Below are 14,539 nucleotides of genomic sequence, written 5' to 3'. Positions count from 1 at the left end.
ATAACACTGATCATAAGATTTAAAGCCCCACACTGCCTCTTCTAATTGATCTATTAATGTACTTTGAACAAAGATTATGAACAATAAGTTGTTTTTTCACTGCCAAAGGCTTATTTCTTAATTCAAATTTCTTTGGAAATTTACAGTGTAATCCTAAGTATACTCACCAGAAAATCCCACTGTGTTCAATGGAATTCTCTCCCTAATAAATGCTTAGGATTATAACTCCATTGTAGTTTTGTAGTTCTTAATAACATTAATTATACTTTGCAACCTTCATATATTTCACTTGCCTCATTATTTTATATCTACATATATTTTAATTCATGTTCAGAAATATGAGCAAGTGATTAGATTTCATGGTAGGAGTCTGTTTGTGTCTGCTGTTTTTAAACAAACAAGCAAACCTTTGATGAAGGCCATGGCCATATATCAGCCATAAGCCTTATGTGAGTGATCAGGTATGACATTTCATGGTAAAAAAAATTCCCTGTTAAATTGCCTGCTGCACACCTTCTTACAACAACTACCACCACAAGAGTTTGAATTTATATCCCACCTTTCTCTCAAGATAGCTTAAAAGCTCCTTTCCCTTCCTCTCCCCTCGTGAGACACCTTGTGAGGTAGGTGGAGTTAAGAGAGTTCCAAAGAACTGTGGCTAGCCCATGGTCACCAAGCAGGAATGTAGGTGTACAGAAACACATCTGGTTCACCAGATAAGCCTCTGCCACTCAGATGGAGGAGTGGGGAATCAAACCCAGTTCTCCAGATTAGAATCCAACCGGCTCTTAACCACTACACCACGCTGGCTCCAACCTCCAATGGGAAGAATACTCCAAGCTATGAAGAGTTTGGCATGCTCTCTGCAAATTCTGGGATGGATTTTAATTATTTGATACATAAACAAATTAAACCTCTTACTGACTGTTGGTCTTGGACAAATGTGAATTTAAATATTATCATTTTTGAGGAATTAAAGCTGTTGAAGGATCTGTCTACCATCGAGTCAGTGCCAATGTTCAGAACGTCTCCCCAAATTATATTTTTTAATCTGCCATCATCCTGCACAACTGAATTCATCTTTGGTGCAATAAATAGATATAAATGTTGTTATGATTTTTTTTCAACATCACAAATCAGCCATAAGGATCAGATAAAAATAAATAGTTTAAACTTAGAGTCTTTGAAAACTGTAGCAACGCCTGCTGTTTTTGTGAGGTTGGAGACAATAATTACCTATTCTATTTTTGTCTAAATAGCTTCCTCCACTCTTCTTAATCCTGATTGTGAAAGTGAACTATACTAGCTTTTTCTTTCCTTATTAGTCACATCTTTCCTAAGAAAAAAATTAAAGCTTTCTCATTCCATGTCAAGATATCCATTAAATCCTGATGTAGTGTTTTAAACACAGTGTCAAAACACTATATTCAGAGTTTGATTATCTCTAGCTATTCAAAACAGAGGTCACTGAAGTCAACTGGCTTAGAAGGATGCAACTTTTTAAAAATGTCTCTGCCAACATCAGGTCAGTCAGTTAACCTTTATTGGCATAATTAAAGTAAAAAACTGTGTAGATGCAGAATGAATATATTTAGGGTTAATATAGAAATCATGTATATTAGCATAAAGCACAATCAAAGAGAACATGGGAGATAAAATCAATGTGATTGTTGTTGCAAGGACAAAATCTTTTTTGATATATGACCTTCTGGAATCTTCCTGAGAAGACAGCTGTTGGGAGCAATTAAAACTAGCAAGCATAAGTTAAGTGATAATAATATAAAGCTATAGATCCCTGCCTCAGGGTAACCCCCAAATGTAAGTGTGAACCAGATTTCTTGGCTGCAGAGCAGAGATTTTGGATTTCTATATCTAAGTGTCTATGGCCGTTTCTGTATGGCCAAAAAACAGTGCCCTAGGGATGGAAAAAACACCCTCCCTGGGGCGCTGTTCAAACAGCTATTTGTATATGCAGCAGCGCCATGTGCCAGCCCCCGAAATGGTGGGAAAATGGCACTTTTGAAACTCGCTCAGGGAGCGAGTTTTTCCAAAAGCGCCACTTTCCAGCCGGCACGGTGCGAACTGCACCGGCGTGAGGGTGCTGCTTTTTGCCCCTCTGGTGTGAGGAAGACACTTATCTTTGCTCCAGGATGTGGGAGGGCAGCGTGGGCGTGTATTTCCAGTCGCCTGGAGCTGCACAAGAATCAAACGTCTTCCTCACACCCTGGGCGGCTCTATGTGGATCCACCCCTGCAGGCAGTGTCAGTATCGGGACTGCCCGTACGAGACTGTGCAAATGGTCCCGATGCTCCACCAGCTTCATTCAGTGGGAAGCCGCTGCCTCTGGCCGTGCAGAAACAGCCTACGTTTTAATGTCTCCAAAGTCTGTGACTCTGATATTATTAGAAGGGAATCAGAGGATATATCAATTGAATTTATCTTCAGTTCAATCAAATGTAGTCAGCTAATAGAGGAATCCTTGGAAAGCAGAAGGGTCACATGACTAGTGGGACCAGATCTAAAATGCCAGCATAGCCAGAACTTAAAAGATGCTAGCCAGGCTTGGTTTCTAGCTATCTTTGGGTTGTCTCAAGATATAACATCACATAAGGCACACAATTAGGTACTCATAAAACCCGCTGAAGAAATAGTGGATTTGTTCCATACTATGATTAGTATGAGTCCATATAGGGATGCCATAGAATAGTTGAAAAACCACTTTTGCATTAATCACAGTTGGGACATACTGATTATCCTTGGTGTAGAAGAATTGTAAGATTGTCAGCATATTACAGTTAGCTAATTGAATGGCGTGATTCCACTGTGTTAGCCAGCTTGTGTTATATTGCGGAAATATTCCTTAATATTTAATTTGATCACTATAATTTCCTTTTATGCACTACCATGGCGACGCTAGGCCTCTCCTTAATAAATTCTGGCACCACCCATGAGGCCGGGCACATGCTGGATTTGATCTTCGGGTCAGGGATAAATCTGGTCGTATCCTCTACTGAAAGAGTGCCATGGTCCGACCATTATGCCCTGAAGGTACGGGTGGACCTGCCGCATCACCCCCGTCTAGGCGACGGGCCGATTTATGCCCGCCCGCGGAGACTTATGGATCCACTTGGTTTCCTGAATGCTCTGCGGGACCCTGAACCCGCCGGCACGCTTGATGAGCAGGTAGAGGACTGGAACTCCCGGCTCTCCGATGCCATCGATGCTGTTGCCCCCCGGCGTCCTCTACGCCCCCGCTCACGGCGCGCTCCATGGTATACTGAGGAGTTGCGCCGTATGCAGCGGGAACTTAGACGTCTAGAGCGAGTGTGGAGGAAAACTCTTGACGAAGCTGCGCGAACATCTTATAGGACGTTTATGAAAGCCTATGACGTGGCGACGAAGTGAAGAGGGCTTTCTTCTCTTCCTCCCTCGCATCCGCTAGCTCCTGCCCAGCACAACTGTTTCGTATAATTCGGTCATTGACCTCCTTAACGGAGAGATCTTCAAATTCTCAATTGAGCATTAGCTGTAAGGCATTTATGAGCTTTTTCGCGGATAAAATCGCGTCGCTCCGCCAGGACCTTCCATCCACGTTGGCTACAATTAGTGAACTGGAGACTCCCTTGCCGTCTTCAGGCCCTTGTTTGGCCCAGTTTTCCCTGCTCTCTGAAGCTGCTGTCGACAGAACCTTAGCTGCTGTTAGACCTACTACCTGTCCTCTGGATCCGTGCCCGTCCTGGCTTGTGAAAATCTGCCAGGCGGAGCTACGACCCCATCTGTTGAGTATAATCAACGGCTCCCTTGAGCAAGGAGTCTTCCCGGATGGGTTGAAGGAGGCAGTGGTCTGCCCACTCTTAAAAAGACCATCATTATATCTGAGGGATCTGGCCAATTACCGCCCCGTCTCGAATCTTTCGTTTCTGGGGAAGGTAATTGAGAGAGTGGTGTTGGAGCAGCTTCAAGGTTTTCTGGATGACGCATCGGCTTTTGACCCCTTCCAGTCTGGCTTCCGTGCTGGGCATGGGACGGAGACTGTTCTCGTCGCTGTCACAGATACACTCCGTATTCAGCTTGACCGAGGCGGATCGGCGCTGCTGGTGTTGTTAGATCTCACAGCAGCGTTTGACGTGGTCGACCATGACCTTTTGACCCACCGCCTGGCTGCCTCTGGAGTGCGAGGCACTGTCCTTCAATGGATTGTCTCGTTTCTCCGGGGCCGGAGTCAGCAGGTGAAGTCGCGAGGATCAAGCCTCCTGGAAGCGCCCGCTTACATCCGGTGTACCCCAGGGGGCACTTTTATCCCCACTGCTATTTAATATCTATATGCGACCTCTTGCTCAGCTGGTACGGAGTTTCGGGCTGATTTGTCATCAGTATGCAGATGACACACAGCTCGTTCTGTTGATGGAGGGGGGAGCAACCACCGCCCCTGCGGCTCTACAGCATTGTTTGGAGGCGGTCGCTGGTTGGTTGCGGCAGAGCAGGTTAAAACTGAACCCATCGAAGACGGAGATCCTCTGGCTTGGCCGCGAAGGGGGGGAGGGTCTTTCCAACCGCCGGTGTAGGAGGGGGTCACTTTGGCGCCGACCCCCTCCGTTCGCAGCCTGGGGGTCCACCTGGATTTGTCTCTATCAATGGAGACCCAGGTGGCCCATACAACCCGGGCTGCTTTTTTCCACCTTAGTCAGGCCCGACGGCTGGCGCCCTTCCTCTCCCAAGCGGACTTAGCCACTGTGATCCATGCAACGGTCATCTCCAGATTAGACTATTGTAACTCGCTCTACGCGGGCCTTCCCTTGCGTCTGATCTGGAGATTAAAACTGGTCCAGCATGCAGCAGCGCGCCTGCTTACAGGTAGCACCACCTGGGCACATATCCAGCCTATATTGCGCCAGCTGCACTGGCTCCCGGTGGAATTCCGGATCACTTTCAAGGTGCTGGTATTGACCTTTAAGGCCTTACGCGGCCTGGGACCGTCGTATCTTCGGGACCGCATCACCCCATACGTCCCTGCACGGCCTCTTCGATCAGTGGAGGCCAACCTACTGGTGGTCCCTGGCCCCTCGGCGATACGGCTGGCCTCCACACAGGCCAGAGCCTTTACAGCTCTGGCCCCGGCCTGGTGGAATGCTCTCCCTCCAGCTGTCCAGGCCCTGCAGGACCTTGGTGAGTTCCACAGGGCCTGTAAGATGGAGCTGTTCCGCCGGGCCTTTGGAGGAACCAGCCGTTGATGGTACCCCCTTTCCCCGGCTCTGATACCGGGGTTAGCTGTCATCTCAGACTTGCCACTCCTCCCTTTTGGAAGGGGGAGGGAATTTTTAGGTCAGAACGTGGGATGCTGTCCCCCCCCCTTTTAGGGGAAGGGACGGAATTACAATAGCAGATCGCTGAACGCCATCTATTTTACTGTAACTTATATTATTAGTAATATTTTTATGCTTTTCACTGCTTTTAAATGTTTTAATTGCTTATATTGTTTCCTTTTATGTTGTACACCGCCCGGAGCCCCTTGGGATGGGGCGGTATATAAGCTAAATAAATAAATAAATAAATAAAATAAAAATACTTAAGATGTTTCCATGTTCTAAACCCCCCTCCCCACAATTTTAGATTTATCAAAGTTCACTATTAGCTGATTAGATTCACACAAGGATATAAAATAGTGAGGAGGGCATTTGAGACCTTTTGGTGTACAAGAAAAGAGAACAGCATCATCTGCATATAATAATAAAGGAACAGAATATAGACCAAGTTTGGGAGTATGACCACCTATCAAATGCAGGGTCCTAGGCAGGTCATGCCAAATAAATCAACTAAGTATGATACCCGTTCGTTCTGGAAGAAAACATTTAATTTAAATGGGATGCCTCAGTTCTATTGACTTTTCCTATCCTAACAGTGATGTCAGGAAATGGAGTCATCTGATTTTTTTTGACAGCAGCGTATGCCTTCTCAAAATTCCTTAAGGGTTTTTCAAGGAACCATTTTAAATGCAAAATGGTTATTTTCCCCTTCTCAAGTTCTTCTGCAAATTACTTCCTAACATCCCCGGAAAGAATAATTCCTGAGGTAATTTAAAACTAAAAATAGTAACTCTTATTCCTAGTAATAAATCATTAATAATTGCAAAAAGCTCCAGGGACTAAAGTGTAATGAATGCAGTGGGCAAGTATTGTCAGGGGAAGGTGCCACTGGGCCGACAGGGCTGAGGTGTTATTATGGCAATTCAGACAGGAAAGTAGGGTTAGGGTTTAAATTACAAAGCAGAAAAGAATAGGAGCTTCAAAAGCTAACATGCAAAGCAAGCAACCTCCAAAAAAATTATTATACCTCCTTCAGAGTGTAGATTCAGCAAATTCAGATATGCTCATAGGTGTCAAACTCATGGCACTCCAGATGTTGTGGACGACAGTTCCCATCATCCCCTGCCAGCATGATGCTGGCAGGGGATGATGGGAACTGTAGTCCATAACATCTGGAGGGCCACGAGTGACACCTGTGTGCTATAGTAATGGCTGCTACAATGTATAATTGTTGCAGCTAGAAGATATTGCTAAACAAATATGACAACTGAAATAAAATACAGTTGGGCAATGAAAGAGGCTTCAATAGCAGTTTAATCACCTTAAAGTGCAAACATGCAGGTGTACATGTTTCAACATCTAAGCTGCAATTGTAGCAGCAGCAGGTAATTTTCTATCTGCATCTATACCAGTGTCAAAACATTGCTCAGCTGCTGCCTAGGGCAAATTCCTCTTGTTTGATAATTATATTCTATATCTCAATAAAAATGGGGTGGACATACAAAACACATCTTTTCACAAACCTAAGAAAAGCCTCAGGTTTGTAGAAAAATCTTTTAAAAGTACGCCAGGAGGTTAACCCCCTAAACGGCCGCTGATTGGTGCGCCCCCCTCTTGGTTGTCCTGCCGACATCTTGGGACTTTTATCATCTATGCAACCCACCGTTCTTCCCCCCTCTCTGGGGAGGGTTTTTATTGAAATTTTATTGTTGGACGCTGGGAAGTTGCATGGAATGTTGTATTTATTGGGGTTTTAGTGATTTTAGGACTCATGGAGCCTATTATTTATTTATAATTTTATTCTATTTATGCTCTATTTGTCTGTTACTTTGTTGTCCACCACCCAGAGCCCCTTGGGGAAGGGTGGTATATAAATTTAACAATTAAATAAATAAATAAATAAATAAATAAATAAATAAATAAATAAATAAATAAATAAATAAATAAATAAATAAATACAGTGACCTTGCTATCTCCAGTGTTACGCCCATGCTATAGTCTTCATTGTTACTCACACTTCTATTCAGATGCCCTCAACTATTGACCTGGTTGCCTTCTTTGTTACTCACAGACAAGGTTTCTCCACCCACCCTGACACTCCAACAGATATATACTGCACTTGCTTTCCCAACATCAGATCCTCTGAAGATGCCAGCCACAGATGCAGGCGAAACGTCAGGAGAGAATGCTGCTAGAACACGGCCATACAGCCTGGAAACCACACAGCACCCAAGTGATTCCAGCCATGAAAGCCTTCGACAATACAAATAAATAAATGAATGAATGAATGAATGAATGAATGAATGAATGAAAGAATGAAGAAAGAAAGAAAGAAAGAAAGAAAGAAAGAAAGAAAGAAAGAAAGAAAGAAAGAAAGAAAGAAAGAAAGAAAGAAAGAAAGAAAGAAAGAAAGAAAGAAAGAAAGAAAGAGTAGGAGCAGCACCTATAGCTTTAAGAAACAAATGTCCTCAGTGGCTGTTGCTAGGCAATTATAATAGTATTGGCAGCCATCAAGCCTTGATTTCTGGCCTTGAGCTGAAACAGGAAATGCCAGACCCAGCAGGGGCCAGGCCTGCCCCTGGGATGCCAGGCCGGGCAGGAGCCAGGCCTGTCAGATAGATAGATAGATGTAAAGTTACGAAGATAGATGTGACGTTGCCACATTCAGGTCATTATGGTACATTTCACAACCAAAATATTATTTTCAAAATGGGGGTGTGAGTGGGGGTGAGACTGCTGTTCAGGAATTGTTTTGGAGGGGAGCAGTTAAGGACACTGTTTCCACAAAAAAGCACTGTGTTCATGAGCTGACTCTCATGGGCAGATGGGGGTGGGGACAATATGCTGTCATGCTTGGTTAGGGTTGCCAGCTCTGGCTTGGGCAACAACTAGAGATTAGGGTTAGTGGAGTCTGGGAGGGTGGGTCTTGAGGAGGGGAGGGACCTCAGCAGGATATAATGTTATGGAGTCCACCTGTATAGCAGCCATTTTCTCCAAAGGAACTGTTACCCAAAGTGCTATGAAGTCTCTCCCTTTTAGAGGGGGAAATTAGCAGAAGCAGTCTCTTGGCTGAGCTAGAGGCCGGGCAACCCGAGACCTGGAGTTATTCCGCACAGCATATTTATAATTTATAATAATACAATCATTATCAATGAATTCGTTAAAACAATTGCAATGCATTATACATATGGTGTGTGGAATCCACTCTTGATTGCGTATGTATATAAAAGTCAGTTTTTGGATCTAACTGCATTCTCAGCATCCCTTACCAGATTGCAATCACCACAATTCTTTAAATTAAGCCATGACACCTAAGCTAGGCCCTCAGGTTGCAAGGCCTAAGCAAGGCTGTAAACAAGAGGACATTTTAGAAGACTGATTTTATCAGGTTGCCGTGAGTCAGGAATCACAGCACTTTACATACTCAGACCTAACATGCGACAAACTTGATTAAGGTTTGTAACGTAGACCTGCCCATTGTTATCTCTCTTCAAGACAATTGCTTAGATAAATGCAACATGGTTGTGTGAAGCTCTTTAGATCTTAAAAGGCCTACATACCAGTGTTGGCAAACCTATGGCATGGGTGCCAACTGTGGCACTCAGAGCCCCCTCTGTGGGCACGCACAGAGTGCCCCCCCCACACATCTAGGCTGGCCTGGGCCACTGGGCTCAATTATTAGCATTAAACTTAAGACCTAGTTTTGGGGAAGCAGTGTAGGTAACCCCGTTAAGCACTGTTAAACCCCACTGATTTTCATGCGAAGAACTCAAGCGCGATCCTTTACCTGGGAGTAAGCTCAGTTTCTGGCAATGGGGCTTGCTTCTGAGTAAACCCTCCTAGAGTCATGATTCACCAGTTGGAAGAGTTGCTTGGTTGCTTCAAAGCAAAGCCACCAACTACCACCAAGCTTACTCCCGAGTAACGTACACCTCGGAGCCAACTGCTTTTTCTAAACTAAAACCTCAGTATTCAGGTTAAATTGCCGTGTTGGCACTTTGCGATAAATAAGTGGGTTTTGGATTGCAATTTGGGCACTCGGTCTTGAAAAGGGTCGCCATCACTGCTATATACCATGCTAGTTTAAAAAGCTGATCTAAAACATCCGGCGACCAGATAACTCTAGAGTTCTAGCTTGCATCCAGGCTTTGCAAAGTCGCTACAGAGTTGCCACAACGTTTTGTACAGGATGTGACCTGGATTTCAATTAATTTCCCATCATCCTTGCTCTCTTGGACCCCCAGGTGTCCAGATCAACTGAAATGAGGTCACGTCCTCCGCTGATGAGTGTTCAGCATGAATTGATTAGCACTGATTAGCATGGGCAACATGATTAAGGGACTCAGCTGTTCGCTATCACCCCCTCAAATGGCTACAGATGTCCTCCAACTGAGACGGCTAATCAAGAATTCTGCTCTCATGCCATCCGTCCGTGAGAGTTCAGGACAAACTAACATGGCAATCCAGAGTCACAGTTTACATCCAGAGTTCCGATGAACATCTTATGTATAGATCTGTTGATGCTTATGACCTAGCAGCTAACATGCCACTCGCAGTGCTATGATTTCATGGCCAGTGGTAAATAACTCACAGAGCTATTGTGAACACATGCAGAGGTGGGATCCAGCAGGTTCTCACAGGTTCCCGAGAGTAGGTTACTAATTATTTGTGTGTGCTGAGAGGGGGTTACTAATTGGTGATTTTGCCACGTGATTTTTGCCTTAGTTACGCCCCTCTTCTCAGCAGTAGCGTGCAGAACTTGAAGCAGTCTAGCAGGAGGTACACTGGCGTGCGTGGCAGCCTGCACCTGCGTGCATTCATTTCCCACCCAAGGACCGGCGCAGCGGCTGTGTCCTTGCCACAGCCCTGCCCAGGAATGCCCCGCTCTTGGAATGCCCAGTTACGCCCCCGTCATGCCCCGCCCAGCCCCATTGGTGCTACGCCACAGTTTGAATCCCACCACCATGGGAACCTGTTACTAAAATTTTTGGATCCCACCACTGAACATATGTACATTATAAACCCTGATTTGATAACCATTTTTCTCTCACCAGAGAGTTCAGGGTAGGTGGCTAGTGCTGTGTATTATAGCGTTCTCAGTACCAGTAGAAATGTATAAATCCCAGGATACTAAGAGAGAAGGTGTGACAAACATATAATGCCAACAATTTGCATCCAAAGTAATTGTTTATTGATGGTGGATATTCATTCATTCATTCATTCATTCATTCACTGAGAGCATATGCACCGGAGACAAATTCCTTGTGTGTCCAATCACACTTGGCCGTTACAGTTCTGCCCTATTCTATTCTATTTCATTTTCCATTCCATTCCATTCCATTCCATTCCATTCCATTCCATTCCATTCATTCATTCCCATTTCCATTTCCTATTTCCCATCTCATTTCATTCCCATTCGACTTGATAAACCGCTGTACCCCCAAAGGGCTCAGAGTGGTGTACAGGTCAGACAAGACAATGAAATACAAATACAAAACAAATTGAATAACCCCATTAAAATCAACTAGCATCATTCTCCTCTCCTCCATTTTATCCTTTTGACAACCCCGTGAAATAGCTGAGAGTGTGTGACCGGCCCAAAGGCACCCAGCAAGCTTCCATGGCAGAGTGTGGATTCGAACCTGACTCTCCTAGGTCCTAGACCAGTGATGGCGAACCTTTGGCACTCCAGATGTTATGGACCACAATTCCCATCAGCCCCTTCCAGCATAGCCAATTGACCATGCTGGAAGGGGCTGATGGGAATTGTAGTCCATAACATCTGGAGTGCCAAAGGTTCGCCACCACGGTCCTAGACTGACCACTACACCACTCTGGCTCTCTAGTGCAAGTAAGCGTATACATTGCACGCACTGCTCAGTGAGAGGAACAGATTTTCCTTGCTCCCGCTCTCCTACTCTAACACTTCTGTGCCATAAAAACACTGCCCCAAGGAGACCAACAGGAATAGCTGTGAGGCGATGTGGGGATCTGAAGTGAAAAGAGAGAGGCGGCAAAATTGTTGGACAACCCCGCTGGTAGAGAGGCATCCCCATAGATGGGCAACAAGGCCTCTTTCTACACAAGTCACCTAAAACATTTGCAAAACATTTTCAATCTGCCCCCCTTTACCATTATGTTTGTCCGCACTCACCCCCTCAAAATGATTCATGGCCGCCGTGAGGTGTGTCCCCCCCTTTTTTGGTTATTTGTAGAATCAACGCTTTATTGTTTCGATGCTTGCTGGCTGTGATTCTCTGTAGCTACGTGTATTTGATAGTTCAAAGATTTAACCCCCAAAATGAAGAAAAAAAACCCACAGAAATGACAAAAATGAAGAGATGTGGAACAGACTGAGCTCAGGGGTGCAATAAAATGGCGCTGAGGGGGAAGTTCGAGGATAGCATAGAGGCCTGGAAAACACTCATGGGAAAGATAAAATGTTTCAAAGATACCCACCCAGCAAGGGTCTGAAAATGTTTCAAACCAAAGAATCGTTTTAAAAGGGGATTCAGATCAAACATTTCCAGGATGGAAATAAAACGTTTTTTGGAACCCAAGGGGTGGGGGGAATGACAGAACTCTATGGAGAAAACATTTTATTTTCTGCCTGGAAACGTTTTAAAAGGTTTGTGCGGAAAGAGTCAAGCTTTCGATCCAAACCAAGTGGAGAAGGTTAAATGGCTGAAGGACATCCTTGAATGGGCTCTGGAATGGACCTGGCTGGCCTGACCCAGTGAGATCTCAGAACCTAATAAGGGTCAGACTAGGTTAGTACTTGGATGGTACCCACCAAGCAAGTCCATTGTTGCTATGCAGAGACAGTCAATGGCAAACCACCTCTGAACATCTCTTGCCTTGAAAACCCTACAAGGTCAACATAAGTTGGTAGCAACATGATGCTATTTTCCACCTCCACCATCCTTAAACATACTTCCCTCCAAAAAACCCGTCTGGGTGGCAACACAGTCCTATTTTCAGGCCTTCTTGTAGTCAAGAGAGAAGGAATGAGAATCTCTTCTCTCATTGCAGCCAGGAAAGTTTTTACTCAGTCAGCTTGTCCTGAAAGGGAAGGTACAGATCAGTGGCGAAGCCACCAGGGGACAGGGGGTGCAAAATACACTGGGTGCACCGATTCTGGTCACGAGGGGAGCAGAAACCCCCCACCCCCCATGGCACACACCCCATGGCGCACCCCCCACTTACTTTTAGGAATGGAACATCCCAGAAAAGAAGCCTGCCTGTGTTGCCTGGGCCTGCTGGGAACTATATTTCCCAGGGGCTCCTGGGAAATGTAGTTCCCACCAGGCCCAGGCAACACAGGCAGGCTTCTTCGGCCTGCTCCATTCCTAAAAGTAAGTGAGGTGGGGTGCCATGGGGAGGTGCCGTGGGGGGGGCGGGGGGTGCCGCAAGGGGGTGGGGGTCCACAGGGCCCCCCGGAAAAAGCCAGAGTGTACACTGGGCGCACTTTGGCCTAGCTACGCCTCTGGTAGAGATGGTCCACTCACTCCCTTGCCCCACCATGCAGAACATCACATGGTGCTCCTGGATGTGTTTGCAATGCTTGATACCTGCCTTTAACACTTTGTCTTCATTGCAGTTACTAGTATATGTACAACTGGGGGACTGCTGAACAATGAAGGAACATTCAGTTTTCCCATCCCTTGCTGGTCCCTGGCTCTCCTGATGTGATAAGCAGTAGCTTGAAGTAGAAAGTGTGCATGGAGCCTAACCTGCTATTTTTGATCAGGTAATGAAGGGGCTCAGCTTGGAGCAGAAAGTGCACTGGATACATGTTCCTCATCAAGCCTAGAATTTAGCTGCCTAGCAGTAGCATGGAAGAGAAAGACTGGGGCAGAGCATGTGCTGGAAAGCAGAACACACTTCCACTCCAAGCCTTCCTCCTGTAGCCGCTATCACCTGGCAGGTTGGAACGGTCAGCTTGAATCAGAGATGCCTTTCTCTTCAGGCCCCTTCCTAGTCTGCTGATGAGGTGGTTTGGTGGAAAGGACATCTGACCAGAGGTGGGATCCAGCAGGTTCTCACAGGTTCCCGAGAGTAGGTTACTAATTATTTGTGTGTGCCGAGAGGGGGTTACTAATTGGTGATTTTGCCATGTGATTTTTGCCTTAGTTACGCCCCTCCTCTCAGCAGTAGCGCGCAGAACTTGAAGCAGTCTAGCAGGAGGTGCACCGGCATGCGTGGCAGCCTGCGCCTGCGTGCATTCGTTTCCCATCCAAGGACCAGTGCAGTGGCTGCGTCCTTGCCACAGCCCTGTCCAGCAATGCCCCGCCCCCAGAATGCCTGGCCACACCCCCATTGTGCCCCGCCCACCCCCATCGGCGCTATGCCACAGTTTGAATCCCACCACCATGGGAACCTGTTACTAAAATTTTTGGATCCCACCACTGCATCTGACACACTTTCCGTTCCCAGCCACCTCTGGCCAAATTGTCCCTGAGATCTCATAATGTAGCATCATGAGATCTCATTCAGCATTGTCTGGGAGCAGGAGCAACGACCCCACCCCCGGCCAGTGATGAAGGTGTCTTCAAGGCCCTCAGGCCAGATTGAGAGCCAGTTGAGGAATCTTAAGGACAGCCTTCATGCCAGGGGAAGTGAAAGAGAGACCATCACTCTGACACCAGTGGTGAGGACGGCTTTAACAACCGCCGTGTTAGGGAAGGAGGGACAGCACACCTAACCCCAGGCAAGGAGGGCGGGGCAGACCCCCACAACCATTTTTGGGCTTGAGTTACAACACTTGCACTAGGAAGACATCTCTTCATTTTTTTAAAACCTCCAATTTTATGATTTGGGGGATTTTTCTGCAATCCTGAGAAATGCCAGATTTGTACAGAAACCTGCATTTCCTATTCCTGTGATATTTTTTTAATCCACAAAGTGTTCAGAATTAAATATGTGACTATACTCTTAGGCACTCTCACATACACCCACCTCTTTTCCTCATTTGGACGGCATCACCTTTTCCACACATTCATAGATACTTCAGAGATACCAATAGCATTGAGAAAACTTCTGCCAACCATTCTGCGCCATTGTGGTGGAAAGTGCCATCGAGTCATAGCCAGATTGTGGCAACCCCATAGGGTTTTTAAGACATGAGACACTCAGAGGTGGTTTGCCATTGTCTGTCTCTGCATCATTATCAAATTCACATTTATTAGGCATGGGCCATACATGCATATATAAGACTTCAACCCTAGCCTAAGGTG

The sequence above is a fragment of the Sphaerodactylus townsendi genome, linkage group LG08, assembly GCF_021028975.2.
Source record: "Sphaerodactylus townsendi isolate TG3544 linkage group LG08, MPM_Stown_v2.3, whole genome shotgun sequence".
NCBI classification, from domain to species: domain Eukaryota; kingdom Metazoa; phylum Chordata; class Lepidosauria; order Squamata; family Sphaerodactylidae; genus Sphaerodactylus; species Sphaerodactylus townsendi.
The sequence above is the reverse complement of the archived record's forward strand: the minus strand, read 5'-3'. Positions refer to the sequence as shown.